This window comes from Panthera pardus, unplaced genomic scaffold (genome assembly GCF_024362965.1).
Source record: "Panthera pardus isolate Hobbes unplaced genomic scaffold, ASM2436296v1 HiC_scaffold_21, whole genome shotgun sequence".
Classification (NCBI taxonomy): domain Eukaryota; kingdom Metazoa; phylum Chordata; class Mammalia; order Carnivora; family Felidae; genus Panthera; species Panthera pardus.
The window spans coordinates 63869331-63887111 of NW_026526777.1; the positions used below are offsets into that span (position 1 = coordinate 63869331).

The following is a 17781-nucleotide window of genomic DNA, read 5'->3' on the forward strand; positions in this document are numbered from 1 at the left end:
AAGTCATTGACCCCTTAGCCTCGGCCTTCCAAGCTCACCTGAGGGGAACCACAGTTCCCAGCAAGGCGCTGCCTGTTGTATCTTATTGCTTAATTATTCTACCTATTTAATGCCACTTAGAACATTGTCAGCTGTTGAGAAAGGGTAATTATCACTAGTCAAATGAAAAACACTTTTTTGGCTGCCTTACGGATACACATTTTACTGGTACCTTGATACATAATGAAGCCTGATAGCAAAACTTTTGCTTGTCTCTTCTTCAAGCCACAGCTGTTTCCCTGCTAAATTCATCCCATCTGTCTTCCCTTCCGTAAAGCTGTAGGCAGTATAGCATAAGTACAGAAGCAGTTCAGTGCTATTTTGGATAAACATAGCTGAAATTTGAATCTTTGCCATTTGCGATGCACACATTTTGTTTTACTGCTGTAAAGAGAGCTGTCAAAATACAACTACATGGATAATTTACTAAAATACAGTCAAATATAAGGTTGATCAAAAAGAAAGTGCACTGGGTCAGCCTGCCTGTTCCCAGCTCTGCCTGTTCCCTGCTCTGAAAGGTGTCCCCGCCTCGCGATCCTATGAATGCTGCTTGGGGAAGGCGGCAACTCTGCGGTCTTTGTTTTAATCCCGCAGCGTGGTCTCAGGAGTCAGCAGTTCCTTCAAACTGTCTGTGGCATGACTAGCAGAGTCCTTGAGAGGCTCTAGAAGTCCATTTTCTTAGTCTCCAAAAAATTTGCATCGATGGGAAACATTTTTTCTTTCTTGGCACATCCAGTCAGATTTGAACTACATTAGCATTCTGCTGTGTTGTGAAATGGATTGCATCGAAACCTTTGTTACCAGTCAGGCAGTACATTTTATTTCCGTATTACTCTCTTTCAGGGTTATTGGTACAGATGAGTGTACTGTCGTATCTTGTTGGTTCATCAGTAACTCACATTGCTTTAGAGTCAATGGAGAGGTTTTCTTCAGTGAAGTCCTCTTTCTGAATTCTAAGACCGCTCACCTGCACCTGGACCCTCCCCTTGCACACCGATCTACTGCTTTCCTTACCCATGTGCCAAGGTCTTTCTGGAGGTGCTGAGGGGCGGGGCCAGTATCTAATCTACTTGGGTAGCCACCGTGGCCAGAGCTCATAAAATGTAGTTGGAAGTCTGTTTAAACAAAGCTTACCGAATCGGGTCACGATGATGCCATCATGAGTGAGTCCTCGAGCAGAGATTTAACTTGCCTCCCCTCCACCACTGAGGTTCCTCTCCCAGCACTTTCCCAGAAGCGTCTTTGCGAAATTTCCCCAGATAGGGATCCCGTCGACAACTACATGCAACCCCCTGGGAGTGACATCTTCTCTGTCTTGTTCTCCACCATTTCCCAGAAGCCGGTAGGGAGTACGTTGTAGGTGTTTGGTAAATACTTGCCGGGACAGGTGAATGTTGTGGTATTTTCTTCACATTGCATTGAAGTCCCTGCCTCTCAGTCACTGGAAAACACCAGCATCAACAGCGTGTATGGTACTTAAACAGCTTTAGCAAGATCATATGCTGCATCTCCAGCTGCTGCCAGTGAAATTGTTTTCCTAGAAAGTCCCCAAGGCCTTCTCTACACCAAGGCATTGCCCTCTTTTTTATCTAGCTTTCTTTTAGCGAAAAAAAAAAAAAAAAAAAAAAAAAGAAGTCCATATTCTTCAGAAGCAAAAGCAATATGACCTCCACAAATGTAACTAATTCTCTACTCCAGCTGAAGGTGGAGATGGCAGCTTTTGCCAGTGGTTCCTTGAAAGCCATCTCTATAAAAAGGGTGATGTGACTGTGATGCCATCTGATTTCAGGCCAGTCGGTGCTTTATAAGCATGGTCTGTGATGCTGTTATTACAAATCCTATTTTCCTTGGGGCGCCTGGGTGGCTCAGTTGGATGAGCGTTCCACTTTGGCTCAGGTCACGATCTCACAGTTCGTGAGTTCGAGTCCCGAATCGGGCTCTGTGCTGATGGCTCGGAGCCCGGAGCCTGCTTCGGGTTCTGTGCCTCCCTCTCTCTCTTCCCCTCCCCCACCACTTACACTTTGTCTCTCTGTCTCTCTCTCTCAAAAATAAATAAACACTTAAAAAAAAATCCTTCTTTCCTTCAATACCTGCCTATGTCAGGTCCTGCGCCAGACATTGTGGCTGCCCGTGAGAACCATCCCCTGCTCACAAAGGGCTGACCTTTCTTCCTGTAGACAGTTCTGATGCACTGTGATCAGAGCGATGATGTGGAACACGGGAGAAGGAACATATAGGAGGAGATCAGATAGGGCTTTGTAGAAGGTGATTCTTGACTCTGAAGGAGAGCTGGGTATATGCAGAGAGTAAAAAAAGGCACTCTTTCTAATAATATTCTTTGGATTCCACACTTTGGAAGATCGGTTTAGACTTAAAACCCAACATGAGAAGCAGCACATGACTTCTGTCTGACCTCCCTTGTATTCCCAATGTCAAGACATGGTTCTATGTCTTGTTCTTCCTGGTGGCTCAGTCAGCTAGCCTGGAGTGTTTGGCTGTCCAGCTCAAGACCGTACTGACTCAAGGACTTCTTATGATGCCTGTATGGCACAATCCAATCACAGTGCAGGTCTCTGTGCAGATTTTTATCTTGGGAGGGAGAAAATAATACACATAACACAAAATGTTCTCTAGGGTAACATTACTCATTTAACTCAGCATATGATGAGTTCTGTGAGTTTTTCAGTAATTCATTGACACCTTCTCCCCATCTTTATGATAATTCTGAAGCCTATGCTTTTGACTCCATTCTCATGGGAAGGACTCTCGGCCATCTGTGATGGGAAAGAAAACAAGACCATTCTGCCACATGGGCACATGCCCACACAGGATATTTAAAAAGCAACGTCTCCGGGAAATACCTGTCCATGTAATCAATCTGAACTCTCAGTGTTCCTATGAGCGCCAGCAGGTGTAGATGGCTATTGTCTGGAGAGAAGGCTGGAAATAACCCTTTATTCAGAACCCTGTAAAGAAAGTTGGTTTGCCACGGTCAGATCCTCTTGACCCTACATTGCTGACAAGGTCAGAGAAAGTGCTATTCCTAGAGGGGAACGGAAGTGGCTATCAAGGGTTAACCCGGCCCTGATTGACACTTGATCTTCAGAGTAGTATTTATTTTTAGACACTTCAGTATAAAGCATGTGGTACTGGTACTTAAAAGAATTTTTTTTTTTTTCCGAACATTGCACGCTTAGGCTTTTCCATCATACTAACTGCTTACAGGGAGCTTGCCCAGTTCCTCCCATTCTCTGGGATGGGTTGGTTGCATGTTGTGAATTTTAACATTTGCATCTGGCTCTTTATTTTCACGAGGGGGTCACAACGTAGCGATTTCGTCTTGTGCTCAAGTAAATGACTGCACACACTGAGTGGATTCACCTAGCTAGAATTTGATCTGAACGGGACAGACCAATGGATAGTTGTCAGAGACTGTCCTTAACAGTTCCCTGCACCAGTAAGCCTGCTACCACTTAGTTAACTGAGATGCCAGGGAATTCCAAAAAAAAAAAAAAAAAAAAAAAAAAAAAAAAATCTAATTAATACACATTATTAAACATATTTACACACACTGAACTATTTCAAACCAGTAATGCTGGAATAAAGACAAAATAATACTGTGTATTTACATAACACCATAACACCTTTCACTAGGAAACTCTCAAGTCTTCACTAACTTACTATGCCGCACTGCACCCCACGAGGTGTGTCGGAAGTAAAGGTAGAACGGTACCAAGTGCTAACGAGAGGAGGGAAGCACGCGTCTTGTGTAGGGTGATAGAGACTCCTGGGTGGCCCCAGGGCATTCAAGTTCAGGTCACCCCGTGGTAAGGTAGCATCACAGGATTATGGATTTTAGTTTCCTTCTTTATGGTGTTGCTTTTGTTGTGTTTCCCATCTAGCCTGAAGCCTGTGCTGTACTTGAATTGACTGCAGGGATGAGCAGAAAGGACTGAGGCAAGCCTACCCTTGACCTTGACAGTGCCCCCTAACCTGGTCACTTGGTCTGTTGTGTAACTTTCCCTAGACCCTGCCAAATAGGATTTTCTTCATTTTTTCCCCTTAGTGGCAATTTTTTTTTTACTTTTTTTTTTTAACGTTTATTTATTATTGACAGACAGAGAGACACAGAGCGTGAGCAGGGGAGGGGTAGAGAGAGGGGGAGACACAGAATCCGAAGCAGGCTCCAGGCTCTGAGCTGTCAGCACAGAGCCTGATGCGGGGCTCGAACTCAACAAACCGCGAGATCATGACCTGAGCCGAAGTCAGTTGCCTAACCAACTGAGCCACCCAGGTGCCCCAATTTTTTTTTTTTTTTTTTTTTAATCAGAGTGTGACAGTCTGCTTTCCAGAAATGCCTCAAGGCAGCCAGACACATGTTAGTCAGTGAGAAAGGTGTTGGTGAGCCCTGGTCTCCTCTGGAAGGGTCAGGGCTGATGCCATTTCCAGCACCTCCCATAACAGGACTGGCCCAGCACAGCAAGCACAGAGAACATTCCAGGACTTCTGGGGAGCACCTGGGGCAGACCCAGAGCTGGATCCAGTCGAGAACCCATGTGAACACAAGAATATAAACAGACCAATGGGAATAGTGAACTATGCATTTAGATTTTTAAATAGCATACATTAACATCTTGGAATGAATTTTGCATTTAATATTCCATTGCATTTCCAGAAAGTTTAGTGCTGGAATTTAGTATTCATTTGGTTATGCTACACAGTGAATTTATTCACCTGCTCCTTTGAGGAAAAGAGGAACTTTCTCTCTAGAAGTCTTTCTCACAGGAAAGCCTTTATTTTGGCTTAACCTCTCAGATTTTTGGATAATTTAGGTGTCACAGATAAACCCATGATAGGATAGCTTTCAGACACTATAATTTAAGTGTCTCTGAAATGTAATAAATAGAGCTTTGTCTGGGTTTGGAGAAATAATGTTTTCTTCCCAAACAGCTGTTCATTTGTATTAACAATTTTCTCTCTCTGGAAAGGCAGTATTTCTGTTTTATATCCAATCTTGTCTCCTTTCTATCACGTTAGCTGTGTTCACTCCATTGTGGCAGTGTTTTTAATATCCCTGAGCACCGTGGGCTGATGACAAAGCTGACCTCAGGGGCTTCCAGAAGAGAAGCTACTACTTGTTTTTCCCTAGCTTATTTCTGGTCAGACTGTCCCTGTATATCTTACTGGGGCTGGCTGATTTCGGTGCCTTTTCATTTCGTCTGAGACCATTTGGAAAAGCCATTTAAACACCAAATGCAGGATGCACAAATCTATACAAATCTATGCCCCCTTCTTCAGTTGGCAAAGCCAAAGGTCTTTGGTTGTTCGTTTTGGGGCCCCTAATTAGCACCCAAAGAGGCAATTTCTGAGGCTGTGATGAAGATAGTCATAGCTAGCTGTGAGGTCTGGCCACAGGGGCTACTGAAATATATTAGATACTGGCCATCCCCTCAAAGAGGTCACGCCCAATGGGCCTACACTAGACCTTTGCACACGGGAGAAAGAAAGCAGAGAATCATGGGAGTGAGAACACGAATATAAAATAAAGTTTCCTAACAATCTTGTGAGATGGACAGGTGGGACATGTATGGTAAAAATTACATTTTACTTTGAAGTCATCTGGTTAGAGAGAGGCTAAATATCACCAAACTCCCATGGCTGATAGGCTGAGAATCAGACCCTTTCCTACTTAGTGTCTCTGAGAGTCATCATAGGGAAGGGTAGTTAAGAACGTGCCTTCTGAACCCAGATGGCACGGCTTCAAATACCTGCTCTGCCCTCTTCTGTGCTGTGTGATTTGGGACGAGCTACTTAACGTGGGCCTAAACATCTCCATCCATAAAATTATGACAGTTGTGTTACGTATCTCATGGGGTTAAGAGGATTGCACGAATTATTACACAAATGTTCAGAGCAGTGCCTGGCACACAGCAAGGACTCAATAAACGTTAGCTATGTGCATTGCCACAGCGCTCAGCACAGGGAGCAACATGTACAACCTGTAATCAGAGCTCGTGAACATTAAATAGGTCTTCCCTCCACCTTTAGCGAAGTTGGAATGAAACAGGGTTTTTGTTCTCATGCTATAACCCAGGACTACTGCAGCCCTTGCAATTAATGAAGGACAGAACGTTCACAATGTCGGCCTCTGGGGAGTACTGTCAGGAGGACGGACGGTTAATATTCAGGTCTCCACCCCTGACAGATCAGAAGTGCCGCCTCATAACGACGCATTCCAGAATACTCTAGAGAGGCCTTTGAGACTCATCTCCTTTAGGTTTGAAAGCGTGGGGGCACTTGGTGCTTATACAGCGCTAACTTCCAAGTAACACATCTCCGTTCAGTCTATTAAGCTCAGACCCTCCTGGAAACTGCTTTTGACTGTTGACTGGAAATGTGACCAAAGATTAATGAATTTGGAAGCACTGAAGTGATAGAAAAGGTATTTGTTTGTTTGCTTGGTTGCTTGGTTAAAATCCTATTCTGTTTTGAACTGAGTTGGAGTCAGCGGTGAAATTAGGAAGCTGGGGGATCCAGTGATTTTGGAAATCAGTCCAGGTCCAATCAGGCGAGGGGGATGCGAGGAGGGAGAGAGCAGAGGCCGGACAAAAACCCACCCCAGATTACAGCCCCCAGACCCCACTGGCCCAGAAGCCAGAGGAGAGTCTCGGGGACACCTCGGGGCTTTGTGTGTGGGGGGGAGCTGTCTGCTTGGGCACATATGTGCACCAAACCTCCCTTTGCTCCATGCCAGCATCTGATCAGCAGCCTCCAAATGTTCTAGCATCCCCAGCAGATCATTTTGATTCAGAAGCCTTCTATTGACAGTTAACTTTTATTGAAAGACTATTGTCTTGATAAGAAATTTCTGACAACTTCAGTGATGTTGGATTCCAAATATATAATGACAGCTCTGATGGTGTGTGTTTGTGTGTGTGATGCATTCAAATGCTCTAAGGAAAACTGCTCTAATTTTTCACTGCGCTGGAGGGGGCACCCAGCGTTCAGGCTCTGTGCAAGTGCACATAAACACACATGATACTTGAACCACGGACCCTATAGAATTTACTAGCATACATGGAAATTCGGTGAGGACAAAGTTGTTTTTTGTTTTGTTTTGTTTTGCTAGGAGACTGTCTTGTCAAATGTCCAGTAGCTTTTAGTTAAGTTCCACCCAAGGACAATGTGGTATGGACAAAGGAGCACCAGATCTTAAACAGAGAAATCTGGCTTTCAGTCCTGTCTTAGCTATTTTATAGCTGCCGTGGGGATCGTGGGTTTAGATGACAGACCTGGGATTGTGTTCTAGCTCTCCACTTACTATGTGAATAAGGCAAGATATCAGGGGCATCTCTGGGCCTCACTTTCTTGTCCATAAAATGAGGATCACAATAGTAGCCATAATACCTTCTTGAAAAGGTTGCTAATAATGACTTACAAATAACTGGAAAAACACTTAGCACAGTCACTGCACATAGAAGACTCTCAATTAATAATAATAATAATAATACCTCATACTGTTTATTGCTTTAGTTATGTTATTATGGAATCTTAATTGCCTCGTTCATTTGAAAGAAGCAGCACTTCGTATATTTGGGGCCGTTTTCAGAGTTAGGTGCGCTCGTGTATGTGAAAGCACTGTGCATATGCTCTGAAGTACTTTTTTAATGTTTATTTATTTGTTTTGAGAGAGAGAAAGCCAGCATGAGCGGGGGAGGGGCAAAAAGAGAGGGGGAGAGAGAGAGAACCCCAAGCAGAGAATCCTGACACGGGGCTCCATCCCACGACCGTGAGATCATGACCTGAGCCGAAATCAAGGGTCAGACACTCACCTGACTGAGCCCCCCAGGCGCCCCTGAAACACTTTATTAAAAATAATAATGACGATGATGATTGTACTTTCACTTAGTGAGGATCTCTAAGGGCCAGGCATTTTACATGCTGTCTCTAACTCTCCAAGTAGTCCTGGGAGGTAGTAGAATCATTTTATATTGGAAATGAAACAGGCTTAGAAGAATTTGCCTGGGACCATGCTCAGATTTCAACGTAGATTTTTTTCTTTTAATTCAAAGTCGTCATTCTACATAGCTGCATCTCAATGGTAACAAAGCAATTGTTAATAATAGGTTATTGTTCCTGTTGATAATAGAATCAGGCTCCCAGCATCTAGTCTGTGTAATCATTGAGTAGTATAACCTGCACTGCATGTATTTTATATTAAAACATATGATTTTTATACTTACCTGGCAAAGGAGATACCACGATCAGCGAAGGTGGTTTTCCCAGGGCGAGGCTTATCCATTGCACTCCGGATGTGTTGACCCCTGCGATTTCCCCAAATGTGGGAAACTTGACTGCACAATTTGTGGTAGTGGGTGACTGCATTCGCGCTTTCCCCTAGGGGGGACAAATGTATGAATTTGACAAAATGCATTGAACACACACTCACAGACTTACGTGTGTATCCACCCATGAAGCCCGAGGCTATGGAGGAAGTTTCAGAAAGGAGGAACCTGTCGGCAAGATCTAGGCAGTGGCCTTGTGGTTGGAAAACACGTGCTATCCCCACATCCCCAAGGGGAATAATTTGAAGGGCATACTTTTTGAATGGCTAAGTTCTGATACTTTCATTATAATATTCAATGCTTTCTTAGTCACTCCTCATGTTTTTGCATTTCAGTTACATGAATTTTCATTCACATTGTAGATTACAAGTAAATGGAATTTACAGTTTGGTGCCCCCGTCAGCATACTAATTTGAACTAGTTTATTGCTCACCAGCTGACAGTGGTCTGCTCAGGTGGGCAGCCTGGAACCCGGGCATATCCTGAGGGGACGTGTCTGTGCAGAACACCTGGAGCCTACTGGACTTCATGAGATCTGCATGGCTTTGGCAGTTACTTTTTTTTTTTAATTTTTTAATGTTTATTTATTTTTGAGAGAGAGTGAGAGACAGAGAGACAGAGCACTAGTGGGGGAGGGACAGAGAGAGAGATGCAGAATCTGAAGCAGGCCCCGAGCTGTCAGCACAGAGCCCCACACAGGGCTCGAACCTACGAACCATGAGATCATGGCCTGAGCCAAAGTCAGATGCCTAATCAAGTGAGCCACCCAGGCTCCCTGGGGTTCAGCAATTCCTCACTGCAGGTTTGCTGAAGTTTTGCTTTTTCTTTTCTTTTTTTTTTTTTTTTTGCTAACCCTTTCTAAGCCTCAGTCTCCACAATCTATTAAATCAAAATAATAGTGCCTGACTACTTAGAGTTTCCAAGCAGATAAAGGGATATTTCATTTAACGTCCTCAGCACTTAACACGGCATCCTTTTCCACCCTTCTTTGACTTCTGAAAGAAAAAAAAAGGGTCTACTTTTGCAACAATGGAATATTCGGTTTGCTTTTTTTACCATCCCTCATTTGCACGGACTTGGAAAACCATGCGTGGTCAACCAACACATGGATCAAACAAATTTACAAGGAGATCAGAAATGGCTTTTCACCTGTGACTGAGTGGTGCCACCAGTGGGGGTGTCCCATCTGCAAGAGGGCTCTCTGCACCAGTCCGGAGGGAATATCCCAGCTGTCCCTATGTTACAGAGGCTAGACCAACTGCCCCTCACCCCCACTCTGCAGATTTTTGCTCCTGAAGCTGAGCGCCCTGGCCTCGATCACTCACATGTGTCTGCCAGGTTTAACTTTTAGTTTGTCTAAAAGTTAGTCTTTCTGATTCCTGGCCTGATAAAATATTTTAGAATACTTTCCCAGTCCCGCTCCCCTCCCCCGTCCCCCACCGCTCTAAGTTACAAATGGCCAGATTTCAGTCATCAGGAGAGTCGAATGTATTATTTTTTTTGCAGCCTGTCTTTCTGGGGGCCGGATTCCAAGGAGGCAGCCCGTGGGCTCACAGGCCAGGAGAGCCAGGATTTCAACAGCGTCAACAATCTTTGCTCATCATACGGAAAAGCAGTGTGTCAGTGCCGGCTCATTAGCATACAGCCGCGCCGTGCTTGCTAACAAAGCAGGCTCTGGGTATCTGCTGGTTTCTCAGATTGTCGGTCTTCCTTGACCAAAAAGAAGAGGAGAAATAGCTTCAGGCAAGGGTGCCGTCCCTCTCCCGCGGCCAGAAAGCCTCCCAAGGATTCCCAGAGGGAGAGCTTTGAAGTGGTTTTCAAGTAATCAAGCTCTTGGGAAAAGGAGACCAGCCACCCTTTGTTTTTCTAATCTTGTTCTGAATCACGACAGGCAAATAAATCGCCATGTTGTCGAGTTAAAAATGAGCGAGCCCCGAATAATTCCCGATCATCCCTTTAACAGTTCTGTTTAGTTAGCAGGCTTCAAAAGAAAGAACTATATATGGGCAGAGGTACGCCTGCGTGCCCCGCGCGGTCTGTCTCCCGATCCCTCTTTTGTTAGGGGGATGGAGGGGAAGGAGAAACTTACAAGCAGATGTGCTGCTAGATCTACAGGCTTCTGCCAACCATATGGCATCTTAAAGAAAGATGGTTGGAGCGTCTGGATTAGCAAAGAGTCGGGATGGGAAGCCATGTGTCGTGTTGGTACAGGCAGTTGTTTGAGCTCTCTCTAAATGGCTTCAGGAGATTGTGTAATGGAACAAATGGTCCTGGGAGCCCGGGAACAGCCTTGCCGCTGCTGGATAGGCAGTCGGCCCTCGGGCGGGAGCTGTTTCCCTTTCCCCCCCCCCCCGCCTTGTGGCCTCTCCTTCTTTTAGTGTTCTTCCAACTCCGAGAATGGACTCAGAACTTTTCCACTTAGAATTTCGCCCTGGGCTCTCTCCGCCTGGATGTCTGCCTGAACTCTCTCCTCTCCCTTGAACCTGGAAGTGAACGCTGGGGTCCTGCTCCAGGTCCCCTCCTGCGGTCCCTGCAGGGGTCCGGGCCGACAGAGGCCTTTCCCAGCTCCCCGGGAGGTGTTCTCCCACCACAACTTCCAGAAACCCCAAGAGATGAAAAATCTTTAATCCCTTAATGGGTCAGCTCAGAGTTTTATGTGGTCCCAGGTGTTGACCACCTGAGACGTGCGTGCCCCTTCACCCTTTTGGATCTCACGTGTGCCACTTAAAAGCAAATTGTACTAATTCCATAGCAGTGAATTCTTTGGTCTTTTGGGTCATGCCTGCCATTAACTGAGCAGGACTCCATTCCCTGATACGAAATGCAAATATAAGTTCAAGACTTGAGACACTGCGATACTGGCACCGTGTGGGCAGTATTTCATCTGGGGTCACGTTCTCTGTCCGTTCTTGTTTTGAGAAACTGAGGCAGAAGGGACACCTTCCAGCCAGAGCAAATCTTTGGAGCTGTTCTCTTGGCCAAGCTCTTTGGACACTTCAGCTGCGTTCTGGGGCAAACAGATCTTTCTTTGTGACGATGCAATGCCTTTCGCTGCTAGCAAGTTGGGTCGGCCTCCTCAAGGGAATGGGTGACCCACCCCCAGGCGCCATGATGTATCAGATGCCCTGATGTATCATGCATTGTGGTCCACGGGAGGCACGATGAGTAGCTGAGGCAGTGAAAGAACTGGCTGATTTATCTGACCACGTTATCAAAGCAGCAGCCAGTCGGGTCAGTGGGAGTCTCTTGTGGGTGCCTGGTTTGTGCTGCGTGCCATGGGAGCAGAGAGCACTGAACAGCAGCATCTCCTTTAGGGTTTGAGCTCGCACCCCCCCACCCCCCCCACCCCGCCCCATCACAGGCAGTGAGCCCAACTGCCCCAGAGAATGGGAGCAAATAAGAAGTGAGAGCCCAGGTTAAAAGTGAATGACCTCCCCCCCACCTCAAGAAATGAAACGTAGAGCGTGTGCAGGACTGGGCTGGCAGTGGGAAGGAAGAAAACAGCGTCCCAAAATCTGAATATGTCTTCAAACTGTCATTGTTTTTATGTACTTGTGGCTGAGGCAGATGATTTTCACTGTCTGACACAAGGTCATCTGAGAATCACTTGGAGATCATTACCAATTTCTTTCATAAATAACTCCTTTCTGCAAGGATACCAATGTCACCCAGTTATTTCAGATGAGGTGCTATTTCATTTTTGTGAATTCTTTGTATTAAAAAATTATTCGTGGGGCGCCTGAGTAGCTCAGTCAGTTGAGCATCCGACTCCCTCTCAGGTCATGATCTCACGGTTCGTGAGTTCAAGCCCCGCATCGGGCTCTGTGCTGACATGACAGCTGGGAGTCTGGAGCCTGCTTTGGATTCTGTGTCCCTCTCTCTGTCCCTCCCCTGCTCGCTCTCTCTTTGTCTCTCTCAAAAATACACATTAAAACATTTCAGAAAAATTATTTGTATCTCATAGACACAGGTTTAAAACACATTACTTTGACCCCCACCCCCAGGGCTCATTTCATGCTGAACATGGGGCGGAGGTGGGGGGCAGTGGGGGAAGTATAATTTTGATTGTTATCTCCCAATTGGAAGAAATTACCACTTTAATCCTTTATACCATCCAAGTGTACATGGTCCCAAATTTGTCAGCATTAGAATTTCTTGAAACAATGCAATTAAACTGCAACATATTTCCTAACATTCTTAATTAAGACAGTAACTGAAAAATGTAGATTAACAGAAGTTACTGTTTTTATCAACACATTTTCTTTCTTTCCCGCCACCATCACATCCCCCTCCCCCATCCCTTTTTCTTTTTCTTTCTTTTTTTTTTTTTTTTTTGCTTTAAATGTCTGATGTCAGTTTCGTCCACATGTACATTATGCACATGGCACCGAAGAAACAAAGTAAAAAATTCTCTTTTAATTCTGAGCTGCATGCCCAACGCCACATGCACTGTCTGTTACATGTCGCTTCTTATGAGGTTCATGCTGGGAGTTTCTTTTTAAAGGCAAAGTGTTTCTGAAGGAAAGAGTTCAGGTTGCGCAGATTGTGTTAGAAAAACCTCACTCTCTCCGAGTGGAATTAATATACTGATTGTTCCGTGCAGGCTCAAACTGGCAATGTGTGCAAAAGTTCAAGAGTATCTGGGAGTGGAAATATGGAGGAGAATTTGAGAGAGTGAGCGCACACAAAGAGATGGGAAGTGTTGCTGGAAAGTGAAATTAATGGTAACTTTGTAAGCAGGCAGAGGGAATGTAAGTATGAACAACTGTGCAGTAAAGGGTCCTCAGGCTTAGAACATTTGTGCGGAATCAGAAAGCCCTGATTCTCATGGCGCATTTTAGGATAGGTCATGAAAACCAGTTGGGTTATTGGAGGACAATGGGGGCGCGGATAAAGCGCTGTCACACCCAGCACCTTTTAACTCGCATTTCTTTGAGGTCTTCTGGTGTTGGGCCCTTTCAATTGGGTCACAGGAGAAGCTTAATCACTAACCCAGAAACCGAAGCGGGCCGTAATGGTGCTTCGGCCTGTCAGCCAATATTTTTTTCCTGGTTGGTTAAAATCTTGAGTGTCCAGGATGATCCACAAACGGTGAACGTTTGGTTTACACGTAAGGAATTAAAAGGTAAGAAAAGCCAGTAACAATCACGCGGCACCTTTCCCATCACAAGGAAACTTTTCCCGCACTGCTCCCCAGGGAGAAGGAGACGGGGACGGGAGCTTGGAGTTAATGAGCCTTTCGCCCATCTCCTTCGACTGCCACGTCGGCTTAATCCTCGCCGTCCGCCACAGCCCGGAGCCCCGCGGGCCCCGCGGAGCCGCCCCGGCCGCCCGGCAGGTGCAGGCGCCTTCCCGGGACCCCCCTCCCGCGGGCAGCCGCGGCGCAGCCCAGAGGTCGGGGCGAGCGGCCGCGCGGCCCGGGGGTTGGGGCGGGGGGGGGGGGGGCGTCGGCGGGCGCGGTGGGGGGCCGGAGCCGGGCGCCTCCCCGCCCGCCGCGGGAGGGGCCGCCCGCAGCCCCCGGCGCGCTCGGAGGCGGCCTGAGAGCAGGTGCAGGGGCGCGGCGGGCGCGCTCGCAAGTGGCCAGCGCGCGGCGGGAGGCGGGCTGCATCCCCGGGGCTCGTCCTGAGCGAGCACCACCGCTCCCCGCTCCCGTCGACGGGATTTTCACTGCAAATCTGAGATGGAGCCTTTCATTGGCGGCATCTAGGAAAAGGTGGGGGGGGGGGGGAGGCGAGGCGGGGGGGAGACGACCACTACCTTCTGTTTGGCAGCTGCTCGTCTCTAAAGCAGGACACTGTCTCCGGGGATGGTTTAGGGCAGGTCCTCCCGTGGCCGTGAGCTCAGGTCAGGGCTTGGGAGGACGTCAGTATTGTGCGCCCACACCTCTCAAAATGCTGCTCTGCGGCCTGTGGGGAGAGACACTAGCAGGGTCCCCAGCCTCCCGTCACCGCCCAGCGCCGCCCCAGGCCCGGCTGTTGGTCCTGTAGCCCCTCACCGCCTATTGTCATCGCCTGGGAGGGTGTTACTGCCACTGCATCACAACCACCAGGACCTGGCCTAGAGAGTAAATACTGGATGGATGATTTAGCATGCCTGGGGGTTCTTCTTAAAATCTGGGCACTGCTGCCCACAGGGGATTCCTAGTCTACACAGCAGAAGCTCCCCGGGCGTGGGGGCCATGACCGGAACCGTGGTGGCAGTGCTGGGAAGGCCTCGGCATCAACACTGAGCCCACTGCTGGGGCCCTCACTTGGCCCGTGGGAGCAGCCTTCAGGAAGCCTGTCCTTCCCTCTCTTTTCTGTTCCTCTCATTCAGGAACTCTTAATTGAGGAAGGATGTCTCCTTTGCTCTGTTTGGAACACTGACCAAGTGCTGTAGAGACAGAGCCCCTGACCCTCTCCGCCATCCTGTAGTGACACCTCCCTGCTCTCTGAACCCAATCCTGTTTCCCCTGCTCTCTCAAAGACTGCACACCTTGGACACAGAGATGGCTTCTGCTTGGAGCACCCCAAGGTTGATTGATGACCGGAGGCAGTGGTGGCCTTCCTTAATCCAGAGCAGTCTTAATACGTCTTCTCTCCCTGCCGCCCACCTCAAGGCCACCGTGGTTTCCTGAGCTGCGTGGGGCACTTTGTTTACTTGTGCTCCTTTTACAAAATAGAGGAAGGAGTATTGGAAGCCTAGTCTGGTTCTCTTGCCACTTTTAAAATTCAGAATTTCACAACCCAAACGTTAAAGTGTTGATAATTGGTTCCTTCTGCCCCCCACGACGGCGTGGAACTGGGCGAGGTTAGGACTCTTGTGCTGCCCGAGTTCCCCGGAAAGGAAGTGGGCAGGCCTCTGCCGGACCTTCTAGCTGGAAGAGCTCTGCCACCGTATTATCCCAACGCCCATCACTGTGTGGAGGACCCCCTTTTACTAAATGATTTATTACTCTTAGCAGAATTCCTTTGGCTGCAGATTTTATTTCTGAGTCACTCTGTTCAGCTCAATTGGTCGCCTTCAGTTACCGTGGCAACCAGCAGATGGGGTTCTTTGACAAGGGTCAGCAGGGAGGCTGCCTCAGTATAGACTATAGAGGGAAGAGGAGCTAAATAAAAAGCTTTCGGCACTGACAGTTCTGTAGCGGATGGCCAGGAGTACTTATCAAATTACTTGCATTAAAACCTAATTAAGATGTGTGCCAGTAAGGGTGCCGTAGTGATTGGACCTGGTTACTGAGCTGCCGTGGGCCCACTCTGACTCGATCACACCTCTGTGACCAATTTGCCGACCTCGAGGATGGTTGAACACGAAGAAGACAGAGGGCAAGCTCACTCCAGTGTGGATCCGCTACACTCCAGGACACTCAGACCCTCTGGGAGCGCCTGGGGGACCTCACTGGCCCCGAATCTTTGTGCTAACACCACAGTGCTGCAGTCACTCCGGAGGGCATCTGAACAGGCCCCTCGTGCGTTCTCATAGTGCCACAGCTGCTTTTAAGACCATACTTGCTTCAGTTGCAAATAGCAGTCGTCAAAATAAAACTGATCTCTTAGTTGTTCCGGATACAGGGTACTAAGTAGACATGCTGTCTCAGCACAAAGGATCTTTTCTGTAGGGAGGAAAGGGACATTTTCCGGTCAGTTGACAAAATTAGAAATCAGTAGGTTAGATAAAGGTGTTTTGTCACTGTTCCAAGTCAATGTAGTTGATAATATACTATGGCACATGGGAGTGTCTTTATCATTAGGATTTACACACTGAGGTCTGGGTGCCCGCAAATTACTGTCAGATGGCTCTGAAAACAATAAAAAATATACAGGGGCGCCTGGGTGGCTCCGTCGGTGAAGCGTCCGACTTCGGCTCAGGTCATGATCTTGCGGTCCGTGAGTTCAAGCCCCGCGTCAGGCTCTGTGCTGACAGCTCAGAGCCTGGAGCCTGTTTCAGATTCTGTGTCTTCCTCTTTCTCTGAGCCTCCCCTGTTCATGCTCTCTCTGTCTCTCTCTCTCTCTCTCTCTCTGTCTCAAGAAAATATAAACGTTAAAAATTTAAAAAAATTAAAAATAAATAAATAAAAAATATACATATCCATTGTGTGTGTGTGTGTGTGTGTGTGTGTGGAGAGAGGAGAATAATAAATGGGTTAAGTGATAACAGGTAAATTTGGATAAAGGGTATGCGGGTATTCTTTGTACTATTCTTACAACTTTTTGTAAGTATGATATTATTTTCTTTTTTTGATAGTATTTTCAAATAAAGTTTTGTTTTATTTTTTATTTTTAGGAAAATTTTTAATGTTTATTTTTTATTTTTTATTGAAAACATTTTTTTAATGTTTATTTATTTTTGAAGGAGAGAGAGAGAGACAGAGCCTGAGCGGGGGAGGGGCAGAGAGAGCTGGAGACACAGAATCCAAAGCAGGCTCCGGGCTCCGAGCTGTCAGCACAGAGCCTGACGTGGGGCTCGAACTCACCGACCGCGAGATCATGACCTGAGCTGAAATCAAGAGTCGGACTCTTACCCGACTGAGCCACCAGGCGCCCCCCAAATAAATGCTTTTTAACAAGGGGATGCTTCCACTGAGGTTTAGGTAGAGGGTGGTAGGAGAGGCATCTGGGGTGCTCTGCTGGTGCTGCTAAATGGCCTCGAGCCGCATGTGGCCTGGACTCTCCTCTGCAGCAATCGTGAGACCCGACCGTCTTCATCCCTCCGTCCCGTTCCCTGTTGCACAGTGGGGCTGTGCTCCCCATGACTGCTTTTGCCTTAACGAGAGCGGGCTACAGGTGACCGTGGCTGGAGGCAAACCGTCTCCTAGGTTCTTTAGAGTTTAAGGTTCCTGACGGTCGGCTCCTGCCCCTCCTGTTCCTGGTTGCAGGATCCTTTCTCCCTGCCAGGCCCTCCGAGGGGATCAGGAGCTCAGCCCGTGTCACATGGCACTTTCTCTCTCGGATGACAAGGCAGTGATGCAGCAGATGTTCTCAGTGTTCTGTGCCGAAGCTGAGGCTCATTTCCAGCCTGTCTTAAGCAGCTGGTCTGTGAGAGCGCCAGGTGACACCACCCGAGGCCTCGGGGGTGCGGCGGCCTGGGGAGCTGGCCCCCAGCAAGCTCCCCAAATGAGTCTCTGGAGCCCTGGGCCTCCCGCATCTGCGTCCTTCGTGCCAGCACCAGTCCGGACTAGGTTGGCATCCAGACTGAGGAGTCTGCAAACCGGTCGGGGACGAGATAACAGAAACGGGGCTTCGAAACTTTTAGGGCAATCGGTGCAGGAGTGTTTTTATTGTCTTTCGCAGAACTATCAGTCCGCAGCGGAGTGCAGTTAAAAAGGAACAAAAGCAAAGCCAGAACTGGCGATCCCCCTGAGCCGGGTGGAGGAGTACTGGCCCAGGGGCTCCCCCACCCCGGCCTCAGAGAATGA

At 47.6% G+C, this 17781-nt stretch overlaps 1 protein-coding gene and 1 non-coding gene across 9 annotated transcripts in view; both read left to right on the forward strand.

Moving 5' to 3' along the window:
* SDCCAG8 (SHH signaling and ciliogenesis regulator SDCCAG8) overlaps window positions 1–17781 on the forward strand; it is a 245817-nt gene that overhangs the window by 208221 nt on the left and 19815 nt on the right. The gene's annotated exons all lie outside the window — the stretch shown is intronic.
* LOC128778941 (U1 spliceosomal RNA) lies at window positions 8275–8439 on the forward strand. Its single transcript, XR_008424800.1, has one exon. It is a non-coding gene; the product is annotated as a U1 spliceosomal RNA (small nuclear RNA).